At 40.3% G+C, this 18,275-nt stretch overlaps 1 long non-coding RNA gene across 1 annotated transcript in view; it reads left to right on the forward strand.

The window, feature by feature from the left end:
• The window catches only part of LOC140476754 (uncharacterized), a 66,643-nt gene extending 51,399 nt beyond the window's left edge, over positions 1 to 15,244 (forward strand). The window contains exon 2 of the long non-coding RNA XR_011960592.1: positions 14,082 to 15,244. This is a non-coding gene — a long non-coding RNA (uncharacterized lncRNA). The remainder of the gene's footprint in view (positions 1 to 14,081) is intronic.
• The last annotated feature ends 3,031 nt before the right edge of the window (positions 15,245 to 18,275 follow it).

Here is an 18,275-nt window from a genome sequence, read left to right on the forward strand (position 1 = left end):
ATAATTGAATGCCAGAAAACACAGTTTAGCCAAGCATCGGGACCTTGCGATCTTGTTCAGATAGTCCAAAATTCAGATATTTGACGTTCAGCTAATCAAGGTTCCTCTGTATTTTCTATCTGTGATTAGTTATTGCATTTTCTGACTTTGCAAAAGAAGGATAATTGTTTGAAGTGGTGCTTTAATTCTGGGGGAGTCACTGGAAGTAACCCATTGAAAGTATGGTTATATGATTTTTCATCCATTGTAATAAGTGGTCCCTGTATTCCCAATATAATTCCTGTGGGCAAGGCTATACAGCATTAAATAGATATATAATTGTAAGGATCTCCCAGCAAATAAGAACATAATGTACTCATGAGAGTTTAGAAGAATGAGAGGTCTTGCAAAAACATATACAATCCTGAAGATACTTGAGTTAGACTTTTGAAAGACAAGGGAGTTGAGGGTTATAGGAAGCAGATAAGGAAAGTGGGGATGAGACCATAACCTGATCAGCCATGATCTCATTGAATGACTGCAAGGCCCAGGAGAGATTGTGTTAATCACTGAGACCTTTGTGAGGATGGGAGAAGGTTAGGAAGCTTTGCCCCTCTCACAATATGCTTCTATATGGGACGTCCCACTCTTGAACAATGTTCCAATTTTCAAGATCTGGTTGCCCTGGAGTAAGAAGTTAAGATAGCACAGCTAAGGTGTGTTCTGAGTCATGTCTGCCCTTGGTCACTCTCTCACCGTCCTGCACAAGCAAAGGCATTAGCCCACTAAAAAACTCCATGCATTGTGTTTAGAGCTCGCATTGCCCCAGTGGTGATTGAAATCTCTTCACCCAGGCTTGGGAATTTTTAAGCTTCATGTTTTCCACAGAGAAATGTTTGAATATCACGGACTCTGAAGTTGTACTCAGGTCCTGTTCCTTGTCTTCTCATTTGGCTTTGCTGAGATGAGTTGACAGACTTTGAGGGCTGCAGTTGGCAGCAAATGTAAAGCTGCTTGAAAGCCCCAGTCAATCAATTGAAGTATTTCCACAGTGAGAAAGATTTTTATAATCCATATACGTTGCTTGATCATTCAGTACTGTCACTGTTTGGAGTGCATGAAAATATAAAAGGCATAATCAGATTGTTAGGGAACAACTCTGACAATGCTTTCTAAAGTTGGAATGAAATTACGTTTTTTTTGCACAGAAGACATGAAACAGGCCAGCAGGCAGGACAACAACAGCATGTCAAAGATTTGACACCAATGTTTTTCTTCGTCATTCTCTTAGGTCATTTTCTTTGATGCGGGTGGGTGTTGAATTGACAGTCTGTGGGTGAGTTTTCTATGAAGAGAAGGAAGGTAGACTGTTAATTGTGAATGTGTTTTCATTCAATCGCAAGATAGAGGCATTGGAAGCAAAGCCTTTACTTATTTCCCATCCTCTATGTGAAAGTCATTGTGGGACAGAAAAATAACAATAAACCTGTAATTCATTGATAACAACTAGGAGTAATACAGTGTTGGAAATCACATTGGTTACTCTATCCTAATGCTCCTAGAGTCCTAACACCTTTGCAAAGAGCATTGGATTCATTGGCAAATAGGATTAGCTCATCTGGTGTTGACGGGTTTTCTAGTGAAAACAGTAACATTCTGAATATTACTAAGTGTCTCTGCTAGTATCAGAAGAAGAAAATGAAACCAATCCTGTTGGTAGTGACCAGACCAGGCAAGAATGACTAGTTTCTTTCCCTCAATGATAGTGGTGAAGCTGTTGAGTTTTTATGGCAGTCCAAAATCTTCATTGTGTTTATCTCTAAATTTTGAATTGGGAATTTAAAATTCTCAAGTTTCAAGATTAAATTTGAATTCCTGCCCTTGTGCAAATAAATATTGCACATTATTGCGGCTAAAATGGTTGATACTAATTGCTGGGACATTTCCATTTTAAGCGTTGGTGTGAAGCCAGGACTCATACAGCAATAGATTATGCCACTGATAGTTCAAGATGTTCTTATTTGTGCTTGTGAATTGTTGTATCTGATGCTTGTGAAATGACATTTTGCTGTTTCTGGATAGAGACTGCATAGGACCAGGTTGAGAGAAACAAAATTGGTGACATAAACATTTTCTAATCATCCTGTTCAGTGATATAATGACACATCTCTGGAACAGGTAGGGTTGTACCTAAGCCTCCTTGCTCAGGGGCATTACCAATGCCCCACAAGAACTCCAAAGAGTTAGTTGTATAGATATTTTCCAATCAACATGTTCAGAAATGCTATTAAACACTTGTGGAACAGTTGGGGTGTGAACCCTGGCCTACAGGTTAAGAGATAGGGACACTACCAATGCATCACAGGGTTGGTTGAATAATATGAATGACCAGACTGTGTTCAGCTGTCTGACAAAGCTCTGGCTGTTCTGTCTATTATGCTGAAACTTATCTTTCAATGGGCTATATAAATAGAAGAGTAGAGTAAAAAATTTGAGGTTTTGACAATCCTATATAAAGTTATTCATCCAATTCTGGGTACTGAATTAATGTGAGTGTTCGAGTGGGCTGTGTGTGGTAAGGAGTCCGGAAATAGGAGATGCACTGGGTCACGTGATTTCTCTCTCTGGCCTTGAATGACCCTATGACCTAATTCTGCTCTGAAGTCTTTTGCCTATAAGAATAAAAGTTGCAACTAACCAAATTGTTCTCAGCAGTGTAGACCAAACAGTGAGCTGCTATGAAGTCAATGGAGATCCATATTGCTGCAGTCCTGACTGAATTATACAGCATTTCATCTCTCAGTTCGCTTTTTACAGAACTCATGCAAAAACTTTGTTTTGATAGAGATGTCCGTGTATATGATATTGAAGCATACAGTGCAAGAAAATCTACTTGTTTCATTAGGAATGTGCTAACCAGATGTAAAATGGGAATTGAAGATCAAGCAGGTTTCATGCTTTGAGGGAATTACCTGTTCCAATTCCAACTATAGACAAATTATTCTGTCTAAGTTTATTTTGACAACATCATTGCTTTTCGATTTATCATTTTGCCAAATTTCTGATTGATCCATTTCTAAAAATGATTTCCTTGCAAGATTTGAGTGATATAATCTGTTTCTGAGTCTACTCAGAATAGAACAACATCAGGATCAAATGTAAATTAGTTGCTTGAATTAGTGGGTGATGGATTTGCTTATAGATCTGTACCTTTAACGATAGTAGTACAGTCTTTGTTCAAACACTCAACCTTCTTGTTTGGAAGTTGGTTCAAGACTGATACAGATTGATGAGATTAAAGTGCCCTCCCTTGGTCACTGCAAGGGCTCTACCATAAATGTGCTTGTATATTCTCAATGCAATCCTTCAAAGTGATCTACAGTCTAAGACTATACCAATATGCTAATTTGGCACACCAAATTGACAACAATATGAAAATCAAAGGCTGATTGGCATGGAGGTTGGTAGTGTCCTTCTGTGTTTAGTAAGGAACAAAGAACAAAGTACAAAGGAAACAGAACAAAGAACAGTACAATACAGGAATGGGTCCTTCAGCCCACAAGGCTGCACCAATTTTGATGCCCTTCTGAACTAAAAACCTTTTGCCTCTGTGTTGTCCTTAGCCCGCAAATTCCTGCCTATTCATATATCTTATGATGCCTCTTAAATGTTGCTATTGTATCTGCTTCCACTACCACCTCTGGCAGTGCATTTTAGGCATTTATCACCCTCTGTGTAAAAGACCTGCCTCTCACATCTCCTTTGAACTTACCTCCTTTAAACTTAAACTTATGTCTCCTTATAATTGACATTTCTACCCTGGGTAAAAAACTCTGACTATTCATTCTATCCATGCCTGTCATGATTTTGCAAGCTTCTATCAGGCCACCATTCACCCTTTGACGTTCAAATAAAAACAGACCAAGTTGGCCCAAACTCCCCTCATTGCTAATACCCTCCAAGGGTAACATCTTGGTAAACCGTTTCTGCACCTTCTCCAAAGCCTCCAAATACCTTTCTGGTATTGTGGCGCCCAGAACTGTACACAATATTCTAAATATGGATTAACTGAAGTTCTGTACAGTTGCAACATTTCTTGTGAATTGTTGTACTGTATGCCCCTACCAATGAAGGCAAGCATACCATATGCCTTCTTGACCACCTTATCCACTTGTGTTGCCACAGTTGTGGACCTGTACGCCTAGACTCCTCTGTATGTCAATATTATTAAGAGTCAGTTATGACAAAGGGTCAGTTAGACTCGAAACATCAGCTCTTTTCTCTCCTTACAGATGCTGCCAGACCTGCTGAGATTTTCCAGCATTTTCTCTTTTGGTTTCAGATTCCAACATCCGCAGTAATTTGCTTTTACTAAGAGTTCTGCCATTTACTGTATACTTCCCTCTTACATTAGATCTCTCAAAATGCACTTGAGCGATACGAGCATAGAGTGGAATCTCCCTAGGCCCTGAATGACATGGGCTGGGGTGACACCATGGGAGAATTTTATGAGAAGATGAATGAGCTCTTTCTCGATGTAGGGAGCAACAAGTCTCATTTTCTAATGATGTCCCAGATGTCAAGATGAGATTATCAATCATGAGCAGCAAGAGGACTATTAAAAGGGATTACTGCTCATTATCACCCTTATTATTATTTAACCGCACTTCATTAATGTGGAGGTTCCTATTTTACCACTAACAGGAGAGAAACAAGATCCTGAAAAATTCTGCTCTGAAAGTCTGAGCGGGTACCTGGCTCGCTGTTGTTCATCCAATCATCCATCTCGGACAATGGGCACCGACATCTCAGGGCATGCTCGATGGGGCAGCAGCTGCTCTCGCCCCACGTCAATGGACACTGGCATCCAACATATGCCAATGTCTCTGGGCCATCAAGGCCTATCTCTGATCCACTTCCAGAAAGTTTCTGCTTTTCACTGCTGCACTTTGGGGTGCACTGGCAACCATCATCACAATGGTGCTGCAAGGATTGCAGAGAGCTGACAGATTGGACCAGGCTGCATCACACTTGCTCTCTTCACACTTATTCATTTAGTGTCTGCCAGGAAAAGTGGGGGGTTGGGGGGAGGGGAATGGGAGCGGGATCAGTTAGCTCAGCTGACTGAATGGTGGTTTGTGATGCAGAATAATGCCAACAGTATGGGTTCAATTCCTACAAAGACTGAGGTTACCATGAAGGGTTCTCCTTCATCAACCTCTCTCCTTCTCTGAGCTGTAGTGACTCTCAAATTAAACCACAATGAGACATCTCTGCCTCTAATCGGAGAGCAGCCCTCTGGACTGGTAGGACTATGGTGACTTTACCAAGATGATCATGACATCCCTGTATAATGTTTCAATCTTGTCTTGCTTTGTAGTATGGATACAAAGCCAGGAATCTTGCTGTGGTTGTCAGCATTCATGACTCAAGGGTGAGATAGGTTGCTGTATGGCATTCTGCCATGTTAATCTTACTATATGCCAACTGTGCATGTGCCCATTGAACTGCATGTTTCGAGCAAATAGCCATGTCTAAAGTCTAAGGCCACTAAGTCTAAGTATTCAGTGAGCCCAAGGGAAACATCCCAGGAATCGAGATCAGTCCAGAGCACAGTCATTTGGTAGATTAAGGTTACCAGATTCAGGTACCTCTACTTGTAGAAAGTGAGGAACTGTAAAAGGGGCTCCCGGCATCTGCTCTGCCTCTTTCTGCCCTACTGTGGTCTTCTTCTGTGTGGTCTGTGGAATGAGAGAAAGGGGGTGATTGTGTGAGATGAAAGCGAGTGGCTGTTAGTATCGGTGTAGATGGAGAAATGTGGTAAGGCGTGAGTGAGTGAATAAGATGAAACCATATACAGACTAGGTGTGTGAGAGTGAGTAGGGAAGAGTTGCAAGAAATGGTGAGAATTCTTGTGACATGGTGGCAATGTCCCTACCTCTGGACTGGGAGCCCTAGGTTCAAATCCATCCTGCTCCAGAGATATGTCATAATGTCACTTAAATATTGATTAGAAAACATTGATATTACTAAGACTAGTAGGAAATGAGCCTTGGTGGAAGCTGTATACAATATAATTGATTGTGAGAGATGGCATAGATAAAATAATGGCACTGGGCATTTCTCCAGACACCCAAGACCACATCGACTGGATAGCAAACTGGTATTATGGCCTCCTCTGCCATTCCTTTGGGAAGAGCACATTTTGCCTCTGCACCACTCCTTCCATCAGAATTCCAAGTCTTGCTCGCAAAGCAGGGTGCCAATTTCCCCCAACCTGGGACAAATGTCACAAACCATGCAGGGCATCTCAAGACTGTTGTTTCATGTCTGGGTGTGTGATGGCACAGTGCCAGGGATCCTGGATTTCCTGGCAGTAGTAAGCTCCTTTGGCCATAAATGCAGGATAGATAGTTTGTGAATAGTATTGGGACATGAAACTCGTCAAAAATTATACCACTGCAAAATATGGTAGGTTTCAGACCATTGGTTTGGAAATAAAAGCTACTGATTTAGCATAAGAGCTCTTAAAATATGGATATTGTTAATCAGCCTTTCGACATATTTTATATACCTCTGGAACAAATAGGGACACTGTCGCTGTGCCACATGAATCCCACGCTTAATGTATATAACATTTTTTTTTTACCTTTATTCTAGTGCATTCATTAACCCTTTGAAAAGGGAAAGATGAATAAATAAGTAGATGAAAACCTGTGTCCAAAATTTAGACTGCCACTTAAGTCTGTACATGTTCACCTTTTGATAATGATAACAATAATCCCTCATTGGTGTAGAACAGAAGTGTCTCAACTCCGCAACTGGTTTGCCGGTGCTTAAACTAAATGAAGGAGAGTGCAGAAAGAATAAACCATCCAACTTCAGAGAGAATATTTGCTTTAAAAAACAGCAAATAATTTTCCGCATATGCTCAAATTTAGATAAAGTGACTTTTTAAATTATGATGGGAAATTAGATCTGAAGTTCTAGCATATGCACAATTAACTTTCCGATTAAATGCAAAATGGATTTCTGGATTCAACTGTACAATATTTACAATTTAAAGAACCAACAGAAAACAAATAGTAGTTTACCACTGTTAAAGATTGGACTGGGAGTGGAGGCTATACCAATGCATGGCTCCAAGAGTTGTGATAACCATTCACAAGAATTGGCAGTTCATGTTCAAGTCAGTTGAACACAGATGTAATCAGGCGTTGCAGGCACTTCCTGAAATATATTTTGCTCTAAGCAAGCCCTGAGACTGTTCTGATTCTCAGAAGAAAAGTTAAATACATTGTGATATTAGACATATAGTTGTGGTTTAGCAAGCTGAGAAAGAGCAGCTTCACAAGCAATTCACAATTCAACGGATGCTATGTGGTGGTTAGTCTTCTGGGAATACACAGGGAAACGTACAGGGAAATTGATACTGAAAATGGTTGACTAATGAGTAAAGCTTATCTGAAGAAGCCTAGATGAGTTAAATTTAGTCGTGAGATGTGATCCAGTGATTTGGTTCACTAACCTCAGATACCAAATATGTTGGGCAAGAGACTGAATTGGATCCACATTAGTGAAACACACAACTGTCAGCTGGTTTAAGTAAAACTGGAGAGCCAGATGTACTCGGTAAAGATATTATCTATTGGCGACCACAGCTCTCACCTTATGACCACATTCTCATTCATACTTTGGATTTCACTGTGGAACACAAATAGAATTGAAAGGGAATTATAGTTCTATGAGAAAATGATAGTGCTTAATGAGACTGAAAACAGCACCAGAAGCACAATTCTAATTATCTGGTAAGGGTTTATCTGGAAATTTTAAGTTTCCATGGTGATTTGTTACTTGGAAATGTTTGAGTTTGTGTTTACAGAACAAGATGCGAAGGAACAAAGACTTGTTTGATTGAAAAATATACATTTTTATCATGAAATGGCATTGTAAACAGATTTAAACTGACACAAGGTGAAGGAATTTTGGCTTCTTGTGAATCACCAGGCATTGACCTACATGTTCCTGAGGTTTAATGCAAACTAGACATTCAGAGAATTGAAGACCATCCTTATACATGGAGTTAGAATAAGAGACCTGGAAAGCCAAATAAGCAACATCTACAATGTCCTTGTTTCTTTGGAGCCATACTAACTGATACAAATCCTATGTCTTATCCAGCTGAAGTTCAGGAGAGGAGATGTGAATATTGCTGAATGGAAACAAAGGGTGCAATTTTATCAATGGGGCACCATCCCTAATGGTACACCTTGAAGTCAGTGTCTTTTCTGCTCTCCTGCTTTTTCCCATTTCCGTGCCAATTTCAAGTAAAATAAAAGTGCTGGCAGCGTGAATGGGAATTATATCTGATTTTGTGGTGGTGGAAGATGCCTTTCTATTAGAAACCACTATTAGCAGGCAATTTTGTAGCTTCAAATGCACCATAAAAGATCCTCTTGGTCAAACAGGGACTCACTGCATCAAGGGCGCCACTTTCCTGCTCAGCTCCGCCACCTTTAATATAAAATGGTCTGGGTACTTTTTCACATTATGGGCTGAATCTTACTTCTTGGACTGAGTTGTTTTGACTTTCTTGGAGGGATTCCTGCTGTGAGGCTGAGTGAGGTTTCTCACCATATCTTACCAAATTCGTCTTATTAACTACCTAGCCCACCCCTATACTGTCCCATGTCCAATTTCAGCTCAATTTTATCATATACTTTTCCTGGAGCATTTGCCACTCAGCGGATATCTCAGAATTCATCCATACCCCTTGCATCTGGGTCATCTTGAATTTCCTGTTACGTACCCGTTCAGATGCTGTTAGTCTGCAGCTGCCCTGTATTGTTCCTGACATTTGTCCCCAACATGGCAGACAAGAGAAATTGGTGCCCTGCTTTGCTGGCAGAGGTCTAGAGCTCTGGTTTTGAATGTGGTGGTGTACAAATTGGATTTCCTCTTCAGAAGGTAAGATTTCCTCTCACAAGATCAGCAGTGGAGGGCTTGACAACACGTCATGATCTGAGGTTGCCACCCAGGTTAATTCAACCTCAGCTGTCTCGAGAAATTTCCAGCACTGTAGAAAGAAGCTTGATGTATTTTTGCTCTCTGCCCAGGTAAGTTCAACTATGTTCTCTCCAATATCTCACATTTACTCCATCACTGCTACTGTTCCTCCCTCTCACTAAGGGTCAATCTCTATGACTCTCACTAATTACCTGGAACATCTTCCCTCACGCATTGTCACCTGCACCTGGACCCCTCAACAACTCTGCATGTCCTCTATGCTGCGTATTCTCTTGCTCAGGACACTTCTCCTGCTGTACCAAACATGACAGCTATGCCATACACACGTCCCTTCATACCTACCTCTCCATGTCTCATTTCAGACTGAAAACAGCCAATATAGGGCGTAAAGAAATAGGGCAGAAAGAGTCAAGCTGATTGGTAGGCTGTCCAACATTCAACTCCTTATCCCTTAGTGCAGAATATCCTGACTCTGACTGTCCTGAGGGGCTGACTGACTATTTCCAAACCTCTGCATTAGCACAGGAGGGTGCCCTTAAATTACAGTGCTGGGATCTCCAGACTGAAGGTTTCCCCAGGGACTTGACTGAGGCCTGCCAACTATTGGATATGCTTTCTTCATTTGCATCCGGACTAAACAACAATTCCACTCTCTAAACTCCCCTGGATCCCTCTTCCATTCCTCATTCCCTCCTCCCATTTCTTGTCTATCCACTTACCCACCTTGCCCCATACTATTGACTTCTCCTTGCCAGTCCCAAGACTTGGTGCAAGCCTCCATTCTCCTCCTACCCCCTCTTGTTTCTGGGTATTTAATAATGAAAACTATTAGCCCCAGACACAATTGCTTAAAACCCAACTCTTGTATACTACCTTGAAATGAATGTCAACCTAATTCTTATGTGCTGTTGATCTTATCTTCAAGATGAGACATGATGTAAAAAAGTCTCTTTGCTACTGAGAATTTATGACATGCGAATATATTATAACCACAAAACTTATGCTCAACATCATGCTCAATCTCTACATCTTAATATACTGTGGGGAAATCAAAATTCCACATTTGACTTAATTCACTCACTCTACACACCATATTTCTGGTATAAAATCCCGAGACCTCTAAAAGTTACATGGTCTATCTGTGAGAAGCTGAGTGATTGGTTTGGCTGATGTCACCAACCATGTGCTGTAAGATTCTGATACCATAAAGGTTTTTATGCAGGGGTGATCTTCATAGCCATGGTAAGAGCTATCCCTGTAATGGAAGATTCCTTGAGACTAATCCATGGAGATGATATATGCTCAGGACAGTTCTCCTTGAAAAGATTGCAAGTTGAAGCCTGATATATTCTGACACATTCAGGTCAACCTCTCTGAAAATGTGTCAAAGAAGGGTATGCATACAATAACTGCTGTGTAAACACATTTTTCTATTTATCAAATCTTTATTCTCTGAGGTGACTGAATAGTCCAATTCTGGAGCCGCAGACTCTGCTTCAGATGGGGCTGGAGGTGTTTGACGAGGTGAGTGGCTAGAACCTCTAGATTTTGAAACCATGCTAGACTTATGTTAAATCTTCAGAAAATAGTTCTTGTCACACTTCAAGGTTACACCTATGCTGAAACCTTACACATTTTGTTGGTGATTGAATGTTACAATTCATTCAGCAAGTCCAGGTTGCTATGGCAACCCGTATTTTTACATGCATGTTGTACACTGGGACTATGAATAATGATGGATGAGGTTTTGACTTCCTTTCTATAATGTGGCAGCCCAGAAATCTGATTGCCTTTGCCACTGGTGTGCGTTGGAAGGTAGTCCGGTTGCTACTCAGTTGGTTTGGTTGCATTATGAATGCATCTACCTTGGTCATCAAATGTCCAAGTAGGTCTTGAACCCAGTTCTTCTGGCTCAGAAGCAGGGATGCTCTAAACTGTGGTAACAAATCTCCTGCACATTTACTATTTAACTGTCAGTGTAAGTTGTAACTGTGGTCATGTTATCACTTGTAAAACAGGTCGCCTCCATGTCCACTTTGCATATGGTGCATCGTCTATTACTCACACACAACCTGGGACACAGAGTGAATACTTGGGTGTCACTCTATTTAATATTCTGACCTAGTAAATGTTGTGAAGCAGAAAGCAAATGTGAAGGAAAGGGGGATTTCTGGAAGTTTTTATTACTCAAGTACACTCTTCAAAAATAAATCCTTGCTGGTGAGCTGCCATCTTGAACCACTGCTGCCCTTGTCCTTCTAGATGGATGTGGTTGTGTAGTCACATGATGCTGTCTTAGGAGCTTTGGTGAATTTCTGCAGTGCATTTTGTAGATCGCACACACTGCTGCTACTGACCTTCAGTGTGGAGGGATGAATGTTTGTGCATATGATGTCCATTGAATGGACTGCTTTGCCCTGGGTGATGTAAGGTTTCTTGAAGTGTTGCTCGAGCTGCACTCATCCAAGTCAGTATGAGTATCTTACCACATTCTTGACTCAAGATTGTCAAATAATTAAACATCCATGAGACTGCCTCAGAAATGAATAATCACCTGCATTTATCCTGTGTTGCTGATAATCAGTAGCCTGCACAGTGATGGAATGGATTGTTTTACAGGATGCTTCCAAGGTATCATCAATGTTAGCCTAGATTTGCAAGATTTTGACAATGTAGAAGAAACAAAAAAAGCATGTATCCATTATGCTGATTTTAACCCACTATTCACCTAACCTACATATCATTTAAACTTCTCCCAGAAATATAGCTTTAATTGTCTCTATAACACATCTGAACTAATCTTTACAATCACTCACTCTTGCAATTTCTTCTCAAATCTATTGTTCTTTGTGTGTAAGTACAAGGGAATGTTATAAATAAGAACAGGTAAGCAGAATAATACAGTAAATGCATTTTTTCAAAGCTAAAGTTTTGACCCAGAAGCTGCAAGTTGTTTAAGCTGAAAGAGTGCTTTTTGTCACCCTGTAAGTTTGTTTAAACAAGCCAAGTATTAATGGCTGTTGGGAATTGTTAAACTTGTAGGAGGTCATTCCTCCCCACCAGAGGTGACTAGGATCAAACATATGTTAAAGTTTAGTGTCAAAAAAAACCCAAATCAAGTAAGTAAGATACTAACTGAAGTATTTTAGCATTAGAAGAAGCACATATTTAGATTAGATTACTTACAGTGTGGAAACAGGCCCTTCTGCCCAACAAGTCCACACCGACCCGCCATCCACCCAGACCCATTCCCCTACATTTACCCCTTCACCTAACACTACGGTCAATTTTGCCTGACCAATTCACCTAACCTGCACATTTTTGGATTGTGGGAGGAAACCGGAGCACCCAGAGGAAACCCACGCAGACACGGGAGAATGTGCAAACTCCACACAGAGAGGCGGGAATTGAACCCGGGTCTCTGGTGCTGTGAGGCAGCAGTGCTAACCACCACCTTAAACAAGCTACATAGATGTTGATATTTTATTGCAGTAATAATTAAATCATACTTTCATAGAATTGATTTGACTCCCTAGTAAGGACAAAGAAAATTCCATTAAATCTTCTTTGCAAGGCCATGACCCATTCTATGTGCCACTTCTTTAGTTACTAGGAGAGAATGTCCAGTTCTTCCAGACTTCTGACTCTTCAAAAAGAGGATGCATTGCAGCTTTCAGGAGGGATGTTGAAGAAGGAATGAGAGAATGGGTAATTTAGAGGCTAAGACTTCAAATTCACGTAAACATTCTGCTTCTTATTCCTGTTGAATGGTTCGCAGCATTGTTGCTCAGTGGTTAGCACTGCTGCCTCACAGCGCCCGAGTCCCAGGTTTGATTCCAGCCTCAGGTGACTGCCTGTGTGGAGTTTGCACATTCTCCCTGTGTCTACGAGGGTTTCCTCCGGGTGCTCTGGATTCCTCCCACAATCCAAAGATGTGCAGGTTACGTGAATTGGCTATGGTAAATTGCCCATAGTGTTAGGTGCATTAGTCAGAGGGAAATGGCTCTGGGTGGGTTACTCTTCGGAGGGTCTGTGTGGACTGGTTGGGTCGAAGGGCCTGTTTCCACACTGTAGGGAATCTAATCTAATTACTACAGCTCCAGGTACATCATGGAGAGAGGCCTTATCATAACAGAGGCTCCAAGGGCAATCTGTAATTTTTGCTGTCAATAGTCAGTTTGCACTCATGCGATGTTTTGTTGTCAGATTAAAGAGTATCACCCCAGCTTTCAAGCAAGTCGTTCAAGAAAACAGTGAATTAGGTCTGCTTTTCCATCAATTAGTAGCCCACAATGCTAATGCTTATGATATATGGTGACTGTATTTTTGGTAGCAGGATATGCGCTTTGTGTAAAATGTAGTCTTCAAAATCAGTGTCCTTATCATCTTGAAGATTCTTGAGTTGTATGTTCAAATATGGAAAACTGGTGGATATATGTCATTTCCTCCACTGCTAATTGAGTCATAGAGTCATATAGCACGGAAACAGACCCTTCAGTCTAACCAGTCTATGTCGAGCATAAGCCCAAATTAAACAAGTCCCACCTATCTGCTCTTGGCTCATATCCCTGAAAACCTATCCTATTCATGTATCTATCCAAAAGTCTTTTAAATGTTGCAATTGTTCCTGCATCCACCACTGTCCCAGGAAGTTTATTCCACATGCATACCACACTCCATGTAAAAAAATCGCCTCTTACATGTTCTTTAAATCTCTCTCCTCACACTTTAAAAATGTGCCCTCTGGTCTTGAAATCCCCCATCCTAGGGAAAAGACAGCCACTATTAATTTTATCTATACGTCTCATTATTTTATAAACTTCTATCAGATTGCCTCTCAAAATCCTAGACTCCAGTGAATAAGTCCCAACCTATCCAGCTTTTCTTTATAACTCAAACCTTCCATACCTGGCAACATCCTGGTAAATCTGTTCGGAACCCTCTCCAGCTTAATAATATCCTTTCTATCACTGGACGACCAGAACTGGACACAGTTTTCCAAAAGAGGCTTCACCAATGTTCTATACAATCTGACATCCATTTATTGATTTGTTGTTCTTCTTATTCCTCCACAGAAGTGGGAAATCCATGAGAGATCATGTTGGACTGCAACTGATATCTGCACTCGGAAAAGTAAACACCGCTGAAGCTGGGAGATCGTGAGTGTGTGTCAAATTGGAGGTGTTGTCGAAAGGCACCAGAGAGATGTATGAGAAAGAAAAGCGTTACAGACATCAGTGTGGAGAAGAACATGTCCATATGGATGCTGCAACTGTGCCTATTTCATCCCTCCAGCTCCATGTTAGCACTATGGACAATGGTCTTTGATGCCCATCTGACCTCACACTGTGATGACACCTCTGCTGACCTGTTAAGATCTTGACACTGCGTGAAGCTTCTTAACCCTCCATGAAATCTCATTGTTGCCAATAATTAAGAGCTGGTTGCCTTTGAAATACTTTGATTATCCGACTGGACAAAGATGGTGCAGCAGGCAGATCACATGCAGGAAAATCTCCAGATGCAGAGACATATCTGGGAGTGAATTCAATTTGTCCAGATCTGATTTTTCACATTCACATCCAGCCAATCCTTAAAGTTGGCTCCATGAGTCTGAGAAAATTCCAGCCAATAATGCAGGGAAATTTCCCATGGGAAATCCACATAAAATTGAACACAAACACAGTTAGTTAGAGTCACACAGCATGGAAATGGACCCTTTGGTCCAATTCTCCATGTGGACCAGATATCCTAATATAATCTAGTTCCATTTGCCAGCATTTGGTCCATATTTCTTTAAATCCTTCCTACTCCTGTATCCATTCAACTGCTTTTTTAATATTGTAATTGTACCAGCCTCCATCACTTCTCTGACAGCTCATTGCATACATATACCACCCTCTGCATGAAAAAGTTGCTCCTTAGGTCCCTTTTAAATTTTTCCCCACACTTTAAACCTATGCCCTCTAGTTTTGGACACCCCTATCCTGGGTAAAAGATATTGGTTATTTACCCTATCCATTATCCTCATGAATCTATAAACCTCTATGTAGTTGAGGAAAAGAAGTAAAAGCAAAACAACGTGACCAAAGTAATTTGAAAAGTTACTTTATGTGAATATTTTCAATCAAATTTCTACCTTTTGTCAGTTACATAATGTCTGATATTGCTGGATTCCTGTTTTGTATGGATATGATTGCTGCTGATTAGTATTAAAGCAGAAATGATGTGAAATTGACCATTTGAAGGTAAGTCTCTGATTCTGACTGTGGTAGAGTAGATTGTTTGGCTGTCGACGTTCTCTGTTCCACTTCAATCCATATTTCAATGGAATGCATATCAGGTGGGTTTCAATGTGGAATCCTGCCCAAGCGGTGAAGATGGAAATACCCAACTTGGTGGCCCCAGGTCATAACTAGCTCCACCCATTCTGAAAATTAGAAGCAAAAGATGCTGGAAAAAACTAACAGGTTGGGCAGGATCTGCACTGAGAGAAATGACACCATCATATCAGATTGATGACTTTCTATCTGGTCAGCCATTTTGAGGGCATCTGCTAGAATGATGATGGTATTACCTAATGTCAGCTGTGGTATGCATGTTTGCCCTTTAGTATATAATCCCGCCAATTCTTCACCATGGTGCATATCAACACTGGATATCAAGAAATCACCAGTGTTCAAAAGCAAAATGCTGCAGAAATTGAACATGTGAAATAAAAACAGAGATTGCAGAAGCTACTCAGCATCTCTGGAAAGAGTTAACATTGCAGGTTGATGGCTACTGTCAGAACCAGAGCCAATGTTGTTAAGGCACAACCAGTCTCCTGGTGAGGTCCCTCAGTTTATCATGGTAAACTAAATTTTAAAGCTCCCGCTGGGGAAGGATGAATCGGCTCCCCTTCTTTGTTTGCCGAGCCCCTGGGTTGATCAAGACAAGATTAATTCAGAAAGGATCACTTCCAGATGAACTTAATTTAAGCTTTAAAATGTGTAATTCTAACCAGGCTTTCTTGAGTAAACAAAAGAGTGAGTTTATTGGTTGCTAATCACTAAAAGAAACAATACAATATATGTACACACTAATTAGAGTGTGAATCCAGAAGTGAATTAGAAGTGAATCCAGAAAAAAAGTCTAAAATGTATGGATCAGTCTCTGCTATCTGTGAAGAACTTGAGGGGACATTGTGACCATATTGGGTGATATCTAACATATTAGCACTGAGAGTTGAGCCATCAATTTTGAGATTTTTCACTTTTCATTTACTGAAATTTTATTTCCTTTGAGCATGCAGCAGTCAGAGCAAGATTGAGTCTTTTCCTTTCCACTAACAGTGCAGGGGTGTTTAATTCTGCCATTCAAATGGGCTGCTGTGTCCTGGATGATATCCAACTTCTTGAATTTTGTTGGGGCTGCAGTCATCTAGTCAAGTGGAATATATTCTGTCTCACTTCTGACTTGTGCCTTGTAGATTGTGGATAGACTTTGGGGGGTCAGGAGCTAAGTTACTCATTGCAGGATTCCCAGCCTCTGCCTGCTCTTGACACCAAATATTTATATGGCTAGCTCAGTTTAGTTTCTGATCATTTGCAACCTCGAGGACATTGATGGTTGGGCATATTGAGTAAATGAAATAATATTGCACTCTTTACAGTACTATACAGTCAACATTGCTCCAATGATGTGACTTCATCATTTGTATTCTATTAAAATACATCAAACAACAATTAGGTGAACAAGTTATACACCTGTTTTTACATTCGATTGAAAATGCTGAAGAAGTACCAAATAGTGGGTGCTCCTTGTTCATAGGTAAATCTACCTGTAATATTCTTGAAACAGTTAATTTTCCTAGTCAAGTTATCCAATTACACAGAACATTTAACTGCAGCTGTTAACATAACTGGTAATATGTTGATAAATCACATTTTTAACTACCTAAAACCCCCGGTAACATCACAATAATGTTTAACACGAGATTAATAAATCGCATTTTCACCGAACCCAAACTGAGGTATTAGAAGGCCAAAATTGTTCAGATCCTAGATTGATCTAGATTATAATTTCTTCTTGTATCACAGATGCGGTCAATGAGATGATCTCACCTGGGCTTTGTTGCATTTTATTTTCGAGGGGCTCTTTTTCCAAGTACTAATTTAGAAATAGTTACAAACACACTCAATACTTTAACAACATTCTATAAAAATAACACAAGATGTTGTTCACTTTCATTGAGACTGGAAGCATGCAGGGTGTGTCAAACGTACCAAATGTACATAAATGATAAAATCCACCCAAAATCAGGGTGATAAAAATACTAGCAGTGTGGACATTCTGTTACTAGCAAAAATGTGACTTATTCATTTCAGTTGGTTTGACAGGATGGGTCAGTAACCAGAGGACACAGATTTAAGATAATTTGCAAAGGGAGTGGAACAAAGAGAATTTTTTCACATACAGCCAATTGTTACAGTCTGGAAGGCACTGCCTGAAAGCAGATTTAATAATAACTTCCAAAGGGGAATTGGCTAAAAGGTTGATGACGGAAAATTACACAACTCTGGGGAGAAAACATGGGAGGGGGCCCTAGTTGAACCACGTCTAAAAATGTCAACACAGATATTATGGCTTGAGTAGTCTCTTTTTGTGCTGTTAGCTTCAATGATTCTATAATCAGACATTTGCTGGGATTTCAGCTACTCGTTACTTTAGCTATACATACTGCCTAGTTCCACAGGATAAGCACTATTTACTTAGTAAGGAGTAGGTATAAACACTTCAAACAAGTAGGAGCTTGCCAGAACACTGACAAGGAATTGTGTAATTGATCCTTGGTTGTGATGACTTATTCGATTAATATTTGCTTAACAGTCGTTTGAATATATGGTTACAATTGAAACTAGAAGCTACAGGGTTGTGTAGAAAATTTAACTTAAATGCATGTAGAATGAATTCCAACAGTATTCAAAACTTAAGGCTACCGCTTGTACCACAATTTGAAAGTGAGTTCCAGGAATGAAGTAAACTGATACATGTTCACAATTTGCTTGGAATTTAACAGCGAGGAACTCCCCTTCATAAAACAAAGGTTTTTGCTTGAAAAGACTTATTTTAATTGTTTTGAAATGTGGCCTTTTTCTCTTTATTTGAGTGAATTGCGACAGTTATTTCTTGCAGTCAAATAAGTGTGAGAGTGCAACAGACCCAAAGTGACGCTGTAGAGATATACAGCTTCCTGCATTCCCATTGTTTTAAATAGCATAGCCTCA

Source organism: Chiloscyllium punctatum, chromosome 5 (genome assembly GCF_047496795.1).
Source record: "Chiloscyllium punctatum isolate Juve2018m chromosome 5, sChiPun1.3, whole genome shotgun sequence".
Taxonomy (NCBI): domain Eukaryota; kingdom Metazoa; phylum Chordata; class Chondrichthyes; order Orectolobiformes; family Hemiscylliidae; genus Chiloscyllium; species Chiloscyllium punctatum.